At 44.1% G+C, this 15,894-nt stretch overlaps 1 protein-coding gene across 3 annotated transcripts in view; it reads right to left on the bottom strand.

Moving 5' to 3' along the window:
- Positions 1-15,336, bottom strand: part of LOC142109019 (uncharacterized) — a 64,518-nt gene extending 49,182 nt beyond the window's left edge. For all 3 annotated transcript variants that reach the window (XM_075193009.1, XM_075193010.1, XM_075193011.1), the window contains exon 1: positions 15,199-15,336. The gene's annotated coding sequence lies outside the window, so the exon portion shown is untranslated. The remainder of the gene's footprint in view (positions 1-15,198) is intronic.
- Positions 15,337-15,894: the final 558 nt, after the last annotated feature.

The following is a 15,894-nucleotide window of genomic DNA, read 5'->3' as shown; positions in this document are numbered from 1 at the left end:
AGTTTGTTTTTGAGTCTCCTGTCACGTTCCTCCGGGGTTAGGCGGTAGCACCTAATTTGCATGGGCTCACCCACCGGCATCGGATGGGAAAGGTGAGGTGCAAGTCTAGTCGGGGTACGCCGGGAAGCATCCTTCTCAAAAGATCTCTCACGGAAGTGAAAGTCCACCCTGTTGCAAAGCAAAATCATGGCTTCAAGTGTAGAGGTTAATTCCTGTGAGGCCAAGGCATCCTTGATTTTGTCAGATAGACCCTGCCAAAAGGTAGCCACCAATGCATCATTGTTCCAATGCAGTTCGGATGACAGCGTTTGAAATTGGATGACATATTGGGCCACCGAGCGGGAACCTTGACGAAGGCGGAGGATGCTAGATGCTGCTGAGGTGACTCTTCCAGGTTCATCAAATATTCTACGAAATGCTGCTATGAAAGCAGCACTATCAGCCAGGAGAGGATCATCGCGTTCCCAAAGAGGTGAAGCCCGGGCTAAAGCCTGGCCTAATAGTAGTGATATTAGATAAGCCACCTTAGACTGCTGAGTGGGAAAGTTCTGTGGCTGGTGTTCAAACTGTATTGAACATTGATTGAGGAAACCCCAGCATAATTTGGGGTCCCCATCGAACTTAGAAGGAGTGGGAATACGCAAAGTAGAATTGTAGGGAAAAGCTGCGACAGGTTCCGGAGAATATGCTGCCTGGACAACCGGAGGTACTTGAAAAGAATCAAAGCGGGCAGCGAGGCTTTGAAATCCTTGTAGAAGCTGCTGCTGAATCACGTCCTGTTGCTCCACTCGGCTGAGCAAATGCTGCAACATGTCTTTCGCCGAGAGTTCCACATTGGGATCCGACATGGTAAAGAAAAGTTTGGCCTGTTCCTACAGTCACGGTCTCAAGCGATAGCAGGTCTTTACAATGCGAATCCCAGGGATCGTACAGTTTAGCGCAACTCTAACAGGGTGCGGAGTCTAACGAGTAGACGGTGTTCATCAGGAACCGCCACAAAGCAGTATGGTCTTAGCTGAGTCTGCTCGCAGGTCGCGGCCCCTGCTAGAGTACTGAGCGAGACCCTTTGGGGAAATCAGGAGACAAGGGACAGTCAATAGTGATGAAGGGTAAAAGAAATACTGGAACAGTTGAAGGAATGTCAGCTCTGTAGACAATAGGATGGGTCTGCAAGTATTAGTTGGAGCGTCAGCTCTGCAGACAAGTTAGACAGGATAGAGAGCAGCCACATCTAGGCACCAAAAGGCAACTGAGGAACAGGCACTGAGTGTATAGAGGAGGTGCCTTTTGTAATTGGAGCCACAATTGCCTGTCCAATGAGAAGGCAGCCATAGGTTTTATGAATCGCGGGTCTGCCGAATCCAAGATGGCGGCGCCCGGGACGAAGCAGAGCGCTGGAGAGAGGCAAGATTGCCGGGGGTCGGGTGACCTGCCCGATACCCCAGCGAGTGACAGGGACTTGTAGTTCCACATCAGTAGGCTGGAAGATAACAGTTAATTTTTTCTTCTCTGTATGTGAGTTGTGAGGGAGATACGTTTGTCTGTCTTTACTGTTTTAAAAGAGACATGTTTCAAGGTTGAAAAAGTTGTACATTTATAATGGTAAGCTTTTGAAGAGGTGCAAAACAAGTGTAGAAATGTTTGGTCCGTCACTGCATGATTCAGTGGACGGACAAGACTGTAAATAATGTACATTATTACTAGTGTCAGAAGAAAGCTGGCTGGGGTCCAACAAGCCGTTTCTGTATTTGAACAAAATAATTTTGTTTCTGAATTTGAGAATTGTGGGAGTGAGCTTTTACATGCAGATATATTATAAGCTGTTTTTATCTGTGTTAAAATGGCGCTGATGAACGTTCTCAGAAATCAGGAGGGTTTGTTATGCCCATAAAGAAAGGGCTGAAAGAAAATGATGTCTGTGAGGGAGACTTGCTTAAATGAATATATATTTTTACTTTCAACATGGAAATCACAGAATCTGGAAATATGTGTGAATATTTGGTCACGGGAGATTTTGTTGATAAAATGTTGAGTGATTTACAGACACAATGTGAGGTGTCTAACAAGAGTACTCTGATTTATGAGAGGAGCAGTGTTGCTTTCAAATGGCTGAATGCCTGGAACCAAGATTACAGATTGAATGTTTGTAAACCCGGAAAACATATTCGTGTTATTCAAGGGGGCTGTACTAGGTGATGATGACAAAGGAGTGGCTTTGAACGCCCAGGTCTCATTACTTTGCCATTCCCTGTTTGTGAGATTAGGGACTGCCCCTTTCAGGAAATCATGGCATGAAATGCATAGCGTCACAGTTAAGCTTTTAGCAGCTGTTCACTGCACAAAAATGTTTACTGGTTACCTGATAATGGTGTACTGATACTGACAAGCATGATGGTTACTGTAATTCCTAGTGAATAAATGTTAATCTCTATGCAAAAGTTTTTTTTCTTCACAGTGTCACGAGCCGCGGCGGTGCCCAGCTGCCGTGACCCTCTTTCCTGCGTCCCGGCCATCGCTATGAAGACCGCACCGCGTCCTGGCATTAGGTCCAGCCGGGCGCGCGCGCTATTTAGCACATGAAATTAATTATGACAGCCTCTAGGGCTGATTACACGGGTGCTTCTATTGGCCAGTGCTTGTTTATTAGGCAGGGAGGGCTTAGCCTTCCTGCTGGTTATAGCTCAGTGATCCTGTGCCTAGCCTGCTCCTGTGCCTCAGCTGGTGTATTGCCTTGGATTTTTGACTACCCGTGCATGACCCCTTGCCTGTTACTGGATTTTGCCGTCTTGCATGTGTCCCTGATCTTTTGGCCTGTACCACGGATTCTTCTGACCTGCTCGTGACCCTGACCCTTTGGCGTGTTTGACTATTCTTTTCTGCTAGTGACCCCTGACCTCGGCCCGTTCTCTGGAAACACGGTCTGCCATTACTCTCCGTTCCTGGGTTCTCCACAGCCAGTACACATCTCACGACCCTCCGTTTGTCTGCAGCCAAGTCTGTCCCCACCACTAGGGGCAACAGTGAAAACCAGACTTTCGGAGTAGACTCCGGGTCTTGTGGTGCTGGCTGCTGGGGTTCCTAACACACAGAAGATCTCCAGCTACAAAGACCCTTTAGGCAATCCAGATTGCATTGATCCAACTTCCAATGAATAGAAGTTTGCAATATGTTTTGGTCTACAGCCGCAACAAACATAAATATAAACTAAACTAATGAAGAATTTTAAAGAACGTAGACTCTGCTGAGTAATGATTACCTTGTTTTGGAAAGAGATATTAGAGTTTATGGGGTATTCGCATAGCAAATGCATGAACTAGGTGGTTTTTCTGTATGTCGTAGAAGGTCAGAAGGTATGTTTTTAAAGAGAAAAGGAGAAATGGATTAACATAGTTGAATATGAAATAGTGTTTGGGTTTGTTTTTGCTTTTTTTTTTAACCACATTTTATATGAAAGAAAGTAATGCAATGTAATTTCAAATTATGGAAGATAACAAAAGGTTTTTATTTTTTATACTCATAATAGTTTTGAGTCAATCAGTGTTGTAAAGACATTCACTGCCCTTATTTACTATGCTATAATCATCATATACTGTAAATACCTCTTTGTATCATGGATATGGTAATGCATTGATGGGAATTCAATGTTTGTACATAAATGAAAAAAGCCATAAGACATTAAGAGCCATTATCTGTGCTCCTGCAATAGCACTTCTGGATGATAGCAAGCCATTTATACTCTCCTCTGAGCAGAGCCAAATGTTTTTTGCACGGGACTTTACAAGGTCTCCGTGTCTATTATTTTTGTTTGCATTTTTCCTTGGTTTTATTTATACACCTCAGCAAAGAAGCTCTATGGAACAGAGGATTTATTTCCTGCATATTATACAACAGCTGCTTTGCATCACTACCAACGAGGTAGATTCCTTTCTCTCATGTGCATGATCAAAATTGTATGACTTTAACAACAGGAGATTTACTGTTGGTTTAAGACTCTGTCTTCTCAAGATTTTGCGTTTATTTACCTTCCATCTGCATGTGTACACTATTTGTAATAGTGTTTATTGATATATTTATACCAGACATTGTATTCTCAATAAACACAGGTACGCCGGCTGGCCTACCTGGTGAATACCATCATTGCTTTTCAGTTATATGTTGGTTGGTTCCCTCCCTCCTTCCCTCTCACCTTCCCGCGCCGGGGAAACTGATCATTGAGCCAAATGTTTGACCAATTTTAAGCTGAAGTAACTTCAGCGCTAGCACTGACTTTGCCAGATTATGACAAGCCTTTCACATTAGTTTGTTATAAAGTAAGTGCACACGCACAAGGAGTACTGACACAAATACATGGTTGCAAGCTAAGGTCACTTGCATACTACTCTGCACAATTAGACCCAGTCATACAAGCAGTGGCTGCAGCGGCCATGGTGTTTGTAAAAAGTACAGATATTGTGCTAGGGCACACAGTAACCCTAATGGTGCCACATGCCATACACTTCTCAGCAGCCAGACTTACTAAATATGAAGTAGCACTGCTAACTCCCTGTAACGTTACACTTAATTGGTGCACAATGTTGAATCCTGCTGCCTTACTGCAGCAAGTTTCAAAAGATGGGAGAAGTACCTGTATATATCAGGGTTCCCCTAGGGATTTGGGGGAATCCCATCCCAGCTTGAACAGGAAGAAAAAATGCAAACACAACATTTTTCTGAATATGATTGTGTAGAACTAATGAGACAAGGATCTTTGGTTCTATCTGACATTCAAGATACACCGCTACCACATGCAGACATCTTACGCTACTACATAGATGGTGTTTCTTATACAGGGTGTGCTGTAACCACACACACAGAAATAGTGATTCAACAGACTCTACCAAGTCACATGTCAGCACAAGAAGCTGAATTAAAGGCCCTGAAATTTGCATGCATATATGCAAAAGGACAAAAAGTAAACATTTACACTGATTCAAGTTATGCGTTTGGAATTGCGCATGATTATGGCCCTATATGGAAAAGTAGGGACTTATGGGTTCAGCAAGCAAACCAGTCAACATGCGGAACATACCAGGGCACTGTTCACCGCATTCCAGCTGCCCTCCAAACTGAGTGATGAAGATGAAGACACACACAGAGACACTACCCCCGAAGCTAAGGGAAATAGACTGGTAGACCAGGCCGCACGAGAAGCCGCTATAGCCCCGGTACCCCAAAGGGAGTCTATTTACATGGTGACCCCCTGACCCCAAATTTGACCGTACCACACTCCAACTTATGCAGAGACAAGCAACAGAGAATGAGAAAAAGACTTGGGCAAGACATGGAGCACGAGAAGTGCAAGGAGAGTGGTGTAAAGGTCAGCATTTGTGTCTGCCAAAAGCACTTTATCCCATTATGGCCAATATAGCACACGGGAAAGTGCATCTGGGGAAAGATGCTATGGTTGTACTCACCAACAGGTTATGGATAGCACCAGGGTTTGTCCAAGCAGCACAGGCGCTAGTGGCAGGATGCCTAATCTGTGCATAGAATAACCCGGGTAAGTCTGTCCTATGGAAAACCATACCCCAGACACAGTATCCGGGACTTGCAAAATCCAAGGGTCACTACTCCATACTCATCCTCCTCGACCTCTCCGCGGCCTTCGACACCGTGGACCACCCCCTCCTGCTGCATACTCTTCTGTCTCTCGGCCTCTCTGGCTCTGTTCATGCCTGGTTCTCCTCATACCTTGCTAACCGCTCCTTCTCTGTATCCACGTCTGGTTCTTCCTCCACCCCCTCCCCTCTCCCTGTTGGAGTCCCTCAGGGCTTTGTTCTTGGCCCTTTACTCTTTTCGCTCTATACTTCCTCTCTTGGAGCTCTCATCTCTTCGTTCGGTCTTCAGTATCACCTATATGCTGACGATACTCTACTTCTCTTCTCCTGATCTTTCCTCCTCCCTCCTCTCGTGTAACTGACTGCCTCTCAGCCATCTCCTCCTGGATGTCTTCACGCTTTCTTAAAATTAACATCTCCAAAACTGAACTCATTGTCTTTCCCCCACCCAGACGCCCTTCCCACTATGACCTCTCTATAACTGTTAACAACTCTACTATCTCCTCTGTCACCCAACTCCGCTGCCTAGGAGTCACTCTTGACTCCTCTCTCTCTTTTGCCCCCCACATTCAATCCCTTGCCCAAGCCTGTCGCTTCCAACTCCGTAACATTGCCCGCATCCGTCCTTTCCTCTCTCAAGATGCCAACAAAACTGTCATCCATGCTCTCATCATCTCCCGCCTCGACTACTGCAATCTCTTTCTTACTGGCCTCCCCTGCTCCCACCTTGCCCCCCTCCGCTCTATACTTAATGCGGCTGCGAGACTCATCTTCCTCACACGCCGCTCCTCCTCTGCCTCCCCTCTCTGTCTTGCCTTACACTGGCTCCCCGTCCCCTACAGAATCCTTTTCAAACTCCTCACCACCACCTACAAGGCTCTCTCCCAGTCTACTGCCCCTTATATCTCTAACCCCCTCTCTATCCACACTCCCGCCCGCTCCCTGCGCTCAGCCAATGATTGCCGCCTCTCCTCCACTCTGATTACTTCTTCCCACTCTAGAATACAAGACTTCTCCCGAGCTGCCCCCCTTCACTGGAACGACCTCCCTCGCTCCATCCGTCTCTCACCCAATCTGTGCTCCTTCAAGCGGGCACTTAAAACTCACCTGTTCCTTAAGGCCTACCAACCATCCACTTAACCTCTCACCTCTTCTGTTTCTCACTGGCTCCTTTTTCTCTCCCCTTTGCTTCACTGGCTCCCTCTTGTGCCTGATTTTGTCTACCCTCCCTTAGGATGTAAGCTCGTATGAGCAGGGCCCTCTCCCCTCCTGTCTCCAGACCTGTTCTTCCGCTCCGTCTTTACAGTATTTGCCTGCCTGGAGTTTCTGAAGTTCTGGTACTTTGTGTTTATTGTTCTGTATTGTTTTACCCTGTATAGTCTACTGTTTGTACCATGTACGGCGCTGCGGATACCTTGTGGCGCCTAACAAATAAACGATAATTATAATAATATCCCTATAAGAAGATACAGATAGACTTTATACAACTTCCCAAATGCTCAGGCTTTGAGAATGTGCTAGTCTGTGTCGACTTCTTTAGTCACTGGCTGGAGACATGGCTGTATAGGAAAGCAAATGCTAAAGCAGTAGCCAAGAAAGTTACGAGTGAGGTAATCTGCTGATATGGGGTACCAGAGGTCATTGCAAGTGACAGAGGGACACACTTTACGGGGCAAGGATTCCAGGAATTCAGTAAAAGACATGGGAATCATATCTGCCCTTCACACCCCTTACAGCCCCAAAAGATCGGGATGTGTGGAGCGCCCTAATGGTGCTCAAATTGAAAATGCAGAAAATAATGGCTGAAACAGGCCTGCCATGGATCTCAGTAAGAAACACTGCTAGGAAAGACACAGGTTTAGCACCAAATTAAATACTGTTTGGCACAGCACACAGAACAGGCTGTTATTTTCCATAGTAACTACAGCATGTACATGGTGATTTGTTGAACTATGTTGCTTTATTATAGAAACAACTAACTTAAATACATGGTCAAGTGATCTCTTCCATTCCAGGCCCTAATTTTGATGCAGGTACCCATAAACTGCAACCAGGGGACTGGGTGGTCGTGAAAAAGCTTGTCAGGAAAAGTCTTGAACCCAGATACAAGAGTCCTTTCCAGGTCTTATTGACGACTCCCATGGCAGAGGAAGTACAGGGAAATGACACCTGAATATACGCATCCCACTGCAAGATCTTCAAACAAGGGAAGTCTGAGCACAATATATTTTACAAGTTTTTTTAAAGGTCCAAGGGAGACCAGTGAGTGGTGTTCATTGATATTAGAAGAAGGAATATTGATTGCATGTTATGTTCCTTTGCTGTAGGCTGTGGATGTGTACTAGTCTAGAAAGGAAAGCTAGGTCTGGAAGAACCAGACTCATGCCTATAGTATTGTAGAGATCATTATAAATAATGAGAAAAATTCTAATATGAAAGTTTAACCCAACCAAATAAAGAAAAGAGCAACCCATGACTAGGGGTTTACACCCAATACAGAAATGTATTTGTGAGTATTGTGGCCCAACACTTTACATTTACACAAGACAATAGGTTAATATTGGACTACCTGACAGCTTAGTCTGGAGGGTACTGACTGACCCTAAATATTTAAATTGAAGCCCAGGGTTGCACAATTTTAACTAGTGACGCAGATGATCCAGAGAAAATGTTGGATAAACACAAAAAATTAAGACATGAAATATAAATTTTTTAAAGGAGTACACTGGAGATGCTTATCTAGAAGGATAGTTTTCATGGCTGTACTTGGCCGATTGGTTCAAGGGTATAGGAGGATGGTTATCAGGTTTTATACATGTTGTACTTCAAGGACTGTTACTAATCATTATTATTATTATATATACTACTAAAACTGATGATGTGGCTTATTAGCAAGTGTAGTAAAGCCAAGTGTTTCTCTTCCAGAAAAATTAAAGTTACCACATCTGTTTTAACGGCTGTAAATAATGAATAAAAAGATGGGAAATGAGAAATGTGATTATGCTAAGCTGATGCCATCTTGTTGCCTTATAGCCATTTTGTTCTGTTATAGCTTAAAGACAGATTATTGCCAAGCAGCTGGTACCATATATAATGTGGGATATACCAAGAGCGGGCTTGTTTTTTTTTCTGGTTTTGTTTCAAAATATTGCCTTTTTGTCATAGCAGCTGTCCATTAAGCCTATTTAAGGCACATTTGGGTGTGGCTCACAAGCCAGCCCTTGCTAGATGTAAACCCCTGTACCTGGGAGGTGAGTGCATCTGATTTTAACTGCATTTCAGTGGCGTTTAAAGCATATAGGTCAGTGTAGGACAGTGGCGGATCCAGGAAGGGGGCGATCGGAGCAATCGCCCCCCCAGCAGAGACTTGCTACCGACGGCAGCACAGTATGTGCAGGTCCGTTCGGCGGTGACAGGCAGGGACAGTGTGCTGCCCGGCCGCTCTGATTGTGTTTCAGAGCGGCCGGACAGCACACTCTCCCTGCCTGTCACCGCCGAACGGACCTGCACATACTGTGCAGCCACCGGCAGCCTTAGATGTTAAAAAGGGGGCGGGGACTAAATCGCCCCGGGTACAATAGTTTTCTAGATCCGCCCCTGGTGTAGGACCTGCATATAATGAGGTGCCCTTGACGTTGGGATGCAGGCTTAACTCTTTTGATCAAAATATGTGTGTCTAGCAAAATGAAAACATGAGGTATTATTTCACAGATATGCAGTGTGAAGGATAAGCGCTGACAACTGTCTTTTTGTTTTGTTATAGCTTAACGACAGATTAGATGCAGCTGGTTTGTAGGAGTAATTCATTGTTTGCAGGAGACTGTGCTTATGACCTTGGACATAGCAGACAGGAGATAAGCCAACTCCCCCTGGGGAGAATTCCTGTGTGAAAATGAGAGAATGTAGTAACATCTGTGTAAAGGGAGCATGAGTGGTTAAAACCTTTTGGGGCGTAGTTTTCTGTAATACGTGATTTTTGCTATATAGATATGGACTTGTAACTAATAAAGCAGAGCTAATTGCACACGCAAACCATGTAGTGTATTTAATTCTCTCCAGCTGATGAGCTCATAACTGATAAACTGACACTTACAGGTGGACAATCTGATATAGATTCGACAGAGGGGAGGAGATAACACCCCTCCATTGTGATGTGGTCACACCCCTTGTCCCAAGGCCACCTACTCAAATGTTGGGAGGTATCAAAGTAGAAGTGTCATGCATCGATAAACTCCACTGATTTCATAAAAACAAGAAAATAACTATTATGTTCTGTACAACATAGGTATATGTCAATCTGTACAGAGAACCTTTTTCTCTATATGCATGCATTTTTTAATGAAAGTATATATAGTTGTTACACTTAACTAAAATAATTTATCACCAACAGCATATAACATTTTAGCTGATAACCAGAATTTATAAACTACCTGCTGTCTTGCCCAAATCATAGGTCAGTCACTGGGTTACAATTGTTGTATTCAATAAAAAAATTGTCATGAAAAGTGTGTGTTCCTTCTACGTTACTATACTTTATTTTCACTTTGTTCTTGTTTATTGTACCCTCAGGATATCTTAGATATCATGTTTACCCCTTCCTACATTCTCGAAAGCACTCTTTTTTTCTGTTCCCATTGGTAGTACTGTCAACTATTCTACATCCCTGCATTGCCACATGATCTGAATTATTAATTCCAAAAAAAGTCTGCTCCACCTGGTTATTCTGGATTTTACAGGTCTGTATTGATAGGGCAGCTGCAAAATAATGCATTCTTGCTACTCCCCTCAAAGACTACGGGCCTGAGTCATTAAGGCAAAAAAGGAGTAAATGTTCTCTAGGACAAACCATGTTACAATACAGGGGTGAAAATTAGTTTATTATTTTGCACATAAGTTAAATACTTGCTGTTTTTTCATATAGCACACAAATACTTGCTAGCTTGTTATAACACCGAAATTTAAAGCTCATCCAGGACATGTCCTACCCCAACTATAAATCTGTCCCCACATTTTAAATTTACCTCCCCCTCCAATACAACATGGTTTTGCCCAGGTGCAAATGTTACTCCTTTTTTATGCTTTGCTCTCCTTGATGACTCAGGCCCAGGGCCGGACTGGCCATCTGGCACTTCTGGCAAATGCCAGAAGGGCCGATGGTCAGATGGGCCGGTTACTAGCTGGCCGGCCCCATCGCTCAGCACACAGACTGTCATGCCAAAATTCGGCATGACAGTCTGTGTGCTGAGCGGTGGGGTCGGCACTACACTTACTTCCTGGTGTGGCCGCGCCTCCACTCCTCCCCTCTCTTCTATGAATGGCTCTGGAGATGTCACATGGGACGAGCACCATGTGTTAGGAGAGACTACACAGCGCGCCGTGGAGGGCACAAGGTAAGAGGGGGGGGGTTAGTTTGTGTGACAGGGGATCTATATGTGTGACAGGGGATCTATATAAGTGACAGGGGAGCTATATGTGTGACAGGGGATCTATATGAGTGACAGGGGATCTATATGAGTGACAGGGGATCTATATAAGTGACAGGGGAGCTATATGAGTGACAGGGGATCTATATGTGTGACAGGGGATCTATATAAGTGACAGGGGAGCTATATGAGTGACAGGGGATCTATATGTGTGACAGGGGATCTATATGAGTGACAGGGGATCTATATGTGTGACAGGGGATATATATATGTGTGACAGGGGAGCTATATGTGTACAGGGGATCTATATGAGTGACAGGGGATCTATATGTGTGACAGGGGAGCTATTTGTGTGACAGGGGATCTATATGAGTGACAGGGGATCTATATGTGTGACAGGGGAGCTATTTGTGTGACAGGGGAGCTATTTGTGTGACAGGGGAGCTATATGAGTGACAGGGGATCTATATGTGTGACAGGGGATCTATATGTGTGACAGGGGAGCTATTTGTGTGACAGGGGATCTATATGAGTGACAGGGGATCTATATGTGTGACTGGGGATATATATATGTGTGACAGGGGAGCTATTTGCGTGACAGGGGAGCTATATGAGTGACAGGGGAGCTATTTGTGTGACAGGGGAGCTATTTGTGTGACAGGGGAGCTATTTGTGTGACAGGGGAGCTATATAAGTGACAGGGGAGCTATATGTGTGACAGGGGATCTATATGAGTGACAGGGGATCTATATGAGTGATAGGGGAGCTATATGAGTGACAGGGGATCTATATGTGTGACAGGGGATCTATATAAGTGACAGGGGAGCTATATGAGTGACAGGGGATCTATATGTGTGACAGGGGATCTATATGAGTGACAGGGGATCTATATATGTGACAGGGGATATATATATGTGTGACAGGGGAGCTATATGTGCACAGGGGATCTATATGAGTGACAGGGGATCTATATGTGTGACAGGGGAGCTATTTGTGTGATAGGGGATCTATATGTGTGACAGGGGATCTATATGTGTGACAGGGGAGCTATTTGTGTGACAGGGGAGCTATTTGTGTGACAGGGGATCTATATGAGTGACAGGGGATCTATATGAGTGACAGGGGATCTATATGTGTGACAGGGGATCTATATGTGTGACAGGGGAGCTATTTGTGTGACAGGGGATCTATATGAGTGACAGGGGATCTATATGTGTGACTGGGGATATATATATGTGTGACAGGGGAGCTATTTGCGTGACAGGGGATCTATATGAGTGACAGGGGAGCTATTTGTGTGACAGGGGATCTATATGTGTGACAGGGGATCTATATGTGTGACAGGGGATCTATATGTGTGACAGGGGATCTATATAAGTGACAGGGTATCTATATGAGTGACAGGGGATCTATATGTGTGACAGGGGACCTATATGTGTGACAGGGGAGCTATTTGTGTGACAGGGGAGCTATTTGTGTGACAGGGTATGATTATAGTGTAACAAAAAATAACACAGAATTTACTGACAGGCGCCAAAAAAAAGGGATCGACAAAGTTAAAAAATATATAAATCAAGCTCTGAATGACAATGAATACAAATAACCCAAAAAATAACCCCCCAAAAAAATATCCAAAGAATGACCTTTATGATTATAGTGTGTATGTGTGTAACAGTATAACTATAGTATGTGTGTGTGTGACAGGGTATGATTATAGTGTGTATGTGTGTAACAATATAACTATAGTATGTGTGTGTGGGCCGGCGTATGACCATAATGTGTGTGTGTGTGTGAGGGCCGGTGTATGACAATAATGTGTGTATGGGTAGCTCTTAATATAATATGGGAGGTAGGCTGTTAATCTAATAGGGAATTGCAGGTGGGGGCTAATTATTGGGTGCTATTCAATTTGTGGGGTGATGGTGGGGGCAATTTAATAGTGGGGCCTATCAATTTCAGATGGGGTTATTGCATTTTTAATTTAATGCTGGGGTGCTTTGGAGAGAGGGAAATAGTTTTATTTATTAAATGGGAATACTATTTAATGTCAGGGCTAGTTGGAGGGAAATAGATGTATTTATCAAATGTGAATACTAGTATTTTAATGTTGTGGCTGCAGTGAGGCCTAATTTTAAAACATGGATGCTATATTGATTTAAAACCAGGGCTAAATTTCAACTGCTCATTTTTTTCTCCAAATAGGGCATCCAACATTCCAGGATCCAGACAAGCAGCAACTGATCTAAAGACACCAGCAGCCACAAGTGGTGACCATGACAAGACAGGTAGGAGAGACCAGGACAGTCTGCCAACTGTTCTGAATTTGGTGGGTGACTGTCCCACTTAGTGAGGATTTGGTCTGACTACAAGGACAGTTGGGAGATATGTCCTGCTTCACACTGTACTGCTTGTTAAGGCAGAACGGTGTGCACCTAACAGTAGTGCACACAGTATTGCCTTTGTATTTGTCAAAAATTTGTCTAATAGCCAAATTACATCATAGGAGCCCCCCTGACTTAAGTGCCCGGGCCCCCCGAGCCTTAATCCAGTTGGTCAGCAGGAGGATCTGTGCTCCGTCCCGGACAGGGCACAGCCTGCAGAGCAAGCCGAGGAGCTCTAAGTCTCACGAGATTTATTAATCTCATGAGACCAAGAGCTTCCCTGCTCACTCTACAGGAATGTCAGCAGCATCAGAAGCATAGATAAGTACAGTGGGCTGGGGGTGTCATAATGTATCTGGGGGGGTGGCGTAATGTGGATGGGGAGGGTCTGATAAATGTAATGTTTTATTATAATGTATGTATCAACGCACCATTTTGACCACGCCCCCAACATAATGTAGCTACACCTTTGGCGGCACTGCCACTGCGCTGCGGCACACATTTTTTTTCCTGCTAATCAACAGAGGTGGGCCTGTGTGCTTTAAATGCCAGGGCTGATTTTTAGTCCTAGTCCGGCCCTGCTCAGGCCCGTATACCTGTTCTTCCAAGTCCACACCCCGTTTTATAAACAATTGCTTTTCTGTTCTCCCCATATACCCAATCTGTCTTCAACCCTAACCTATGCTGCTCAATCATCAATATCACTCATTTCACATTCCTGCTCAATCCTCGACTCACCTATTCAGCATTTCTTCCCACCTCCCTTCGGGGCATATTTAACAAATCACGGTAGTGCACTTACCGTGGAATTAAAGTCCCGATGTGCCTTCCGCAAATTTATTAAAGGTGCATCGCAGCAGATATCATGGATATCTGCTGCTTTGCACTCCTGATCATTTTTGCGAGCAGTCACCATTCAACAGAATGGTGACTGCTCTGGCCGCAATCTAACAAGTCCCGAAAAAAAACTTGTCTTGATAATGTACTGGCGTACATCATCCGAATTGAAGACATCCACTGCTGTCAGCTCTGCTACGAAGAGCAGAGCTGTACCGCGCATGTGTGGAGGGATCACATGATCCCTCCCTGTCACTCAGCGCGCTCCCTCTGCAGAGACAGAGTGGGGACTTTGTGCGCATGTGCACTGCACATGCGCACTTGAAGGAAGAAGAGGAACGAAGAGGAGATCCCGAGACAGCGCATCCGAAGAGGGGGGTAAGTGTGATTTTTTTCTATCACAGAAACACCAGTTTTTCGGAACTGCTGTTTCTGTGTTACCTTTTTAATAAATGTGAGAAATAGTTCAATCCTTATCCTTGTGATAAGGATTGATAACTATTTCTCACTTTTGCCGATTAATGATAAATGTGCCCCTTCATCTTTTTTGCATTCTACCGTCCCTGCTCACCAATACCGCCTATCCTGGAATTCATCTATTCTGCACCTCTCACCTACTCTGCTTTTACTACTGGATATACACTCTCTATCTTGCCTTTTCTACATTTCCCAATAAACCAACACTACATAAACATTGTATTTCTGTCTAGCACCTGCCTCCTATTTGCAATGTGAAACACCCCACTTTAAATTATGCACTTAAATGCCAATATCTCTCCCACACCTGCAGTTTTACATTTCTTCCAACCCCCTCGAGCGGTGATCCTACAACAGCAATCCATTGTTTCCACCATATGTAGTACAATGTATTTAATTCTACATCAGCTCCCATTATAACATGAATCACACGAACCATCTAAATTCTACAAACGTCAGCCTCTTAATCCCAATACCCTCTACCTGTTTTATTAATTTGTGCGGCTCAGCAATACATCAAGGGGTCTTCAGATCTCTGCACCCAGAAGGTGGGATAAGCAGGAAGGTTGGGGAAGCGGACGTAATCTCTGCCAGTGACTAGCTAGCTGTTCTCTGAGTCAGGGCATGGGAAAAGAGAGCTGAAGCTTCTGGGCTTTGTAGTTTTAGACTATTAAAGTGCTATGAGGAGAGAACTACGGTTCCCAGTATGCCTTGCGACTTAGTACGCAATACACAGAACAGAACCTCCGTGGAGCTTAATACGGAACAGTACTTGTTTTATTGGTACCATTTTACGACCAAAAGAATGAGACGATTTCTCGGCGCTTTGAGAAGATTTTGTACCAGCAGTCGTAAAATATGAATTTATCTATACCAGTAAACGTTGCATTATACTGGATACATGTTTTTTTATACTCATTGAATATACATTATGCAAAAGCATTAAACAGAAAATGATTTTTGCTAAGAATATGCAGATATATAGTATCTCATAGCAATCAGTTTTCATCGTTCTAGTGCATGTTAGATAAAGGAAATGTCTGGTTGCCATGTGCTACTGTAAGTTAGTTAGTTCCACGTTGCTAGTAAGGAACCACCATTATGAAGCTGAACAGTAGTTTTAAGGGAATGTCAAAAATAAAATGTTTAAGATGTGTAAAATATGTATAACTGGCCTTT

Source organism: Mixophyes fleayi, chromosome 12, assembly GCF_038048845.1.
Source record: "Mixophyes fleayi isolate aMixFle1 chromosome 12, aMixFle1.hap1, whole genome shotgun sequence".
NCBI lineage: Eukaryota > Metazoa > Chordata > Amphibia > Anura > Limnodynastidae > Mixophyes > Mixophyes fleayi.
The sequence above is the reverse complement of the archived record's forward strand: the minus strand, read 5'-3'. Positions and strand labels throughout refer to the sequence as shown.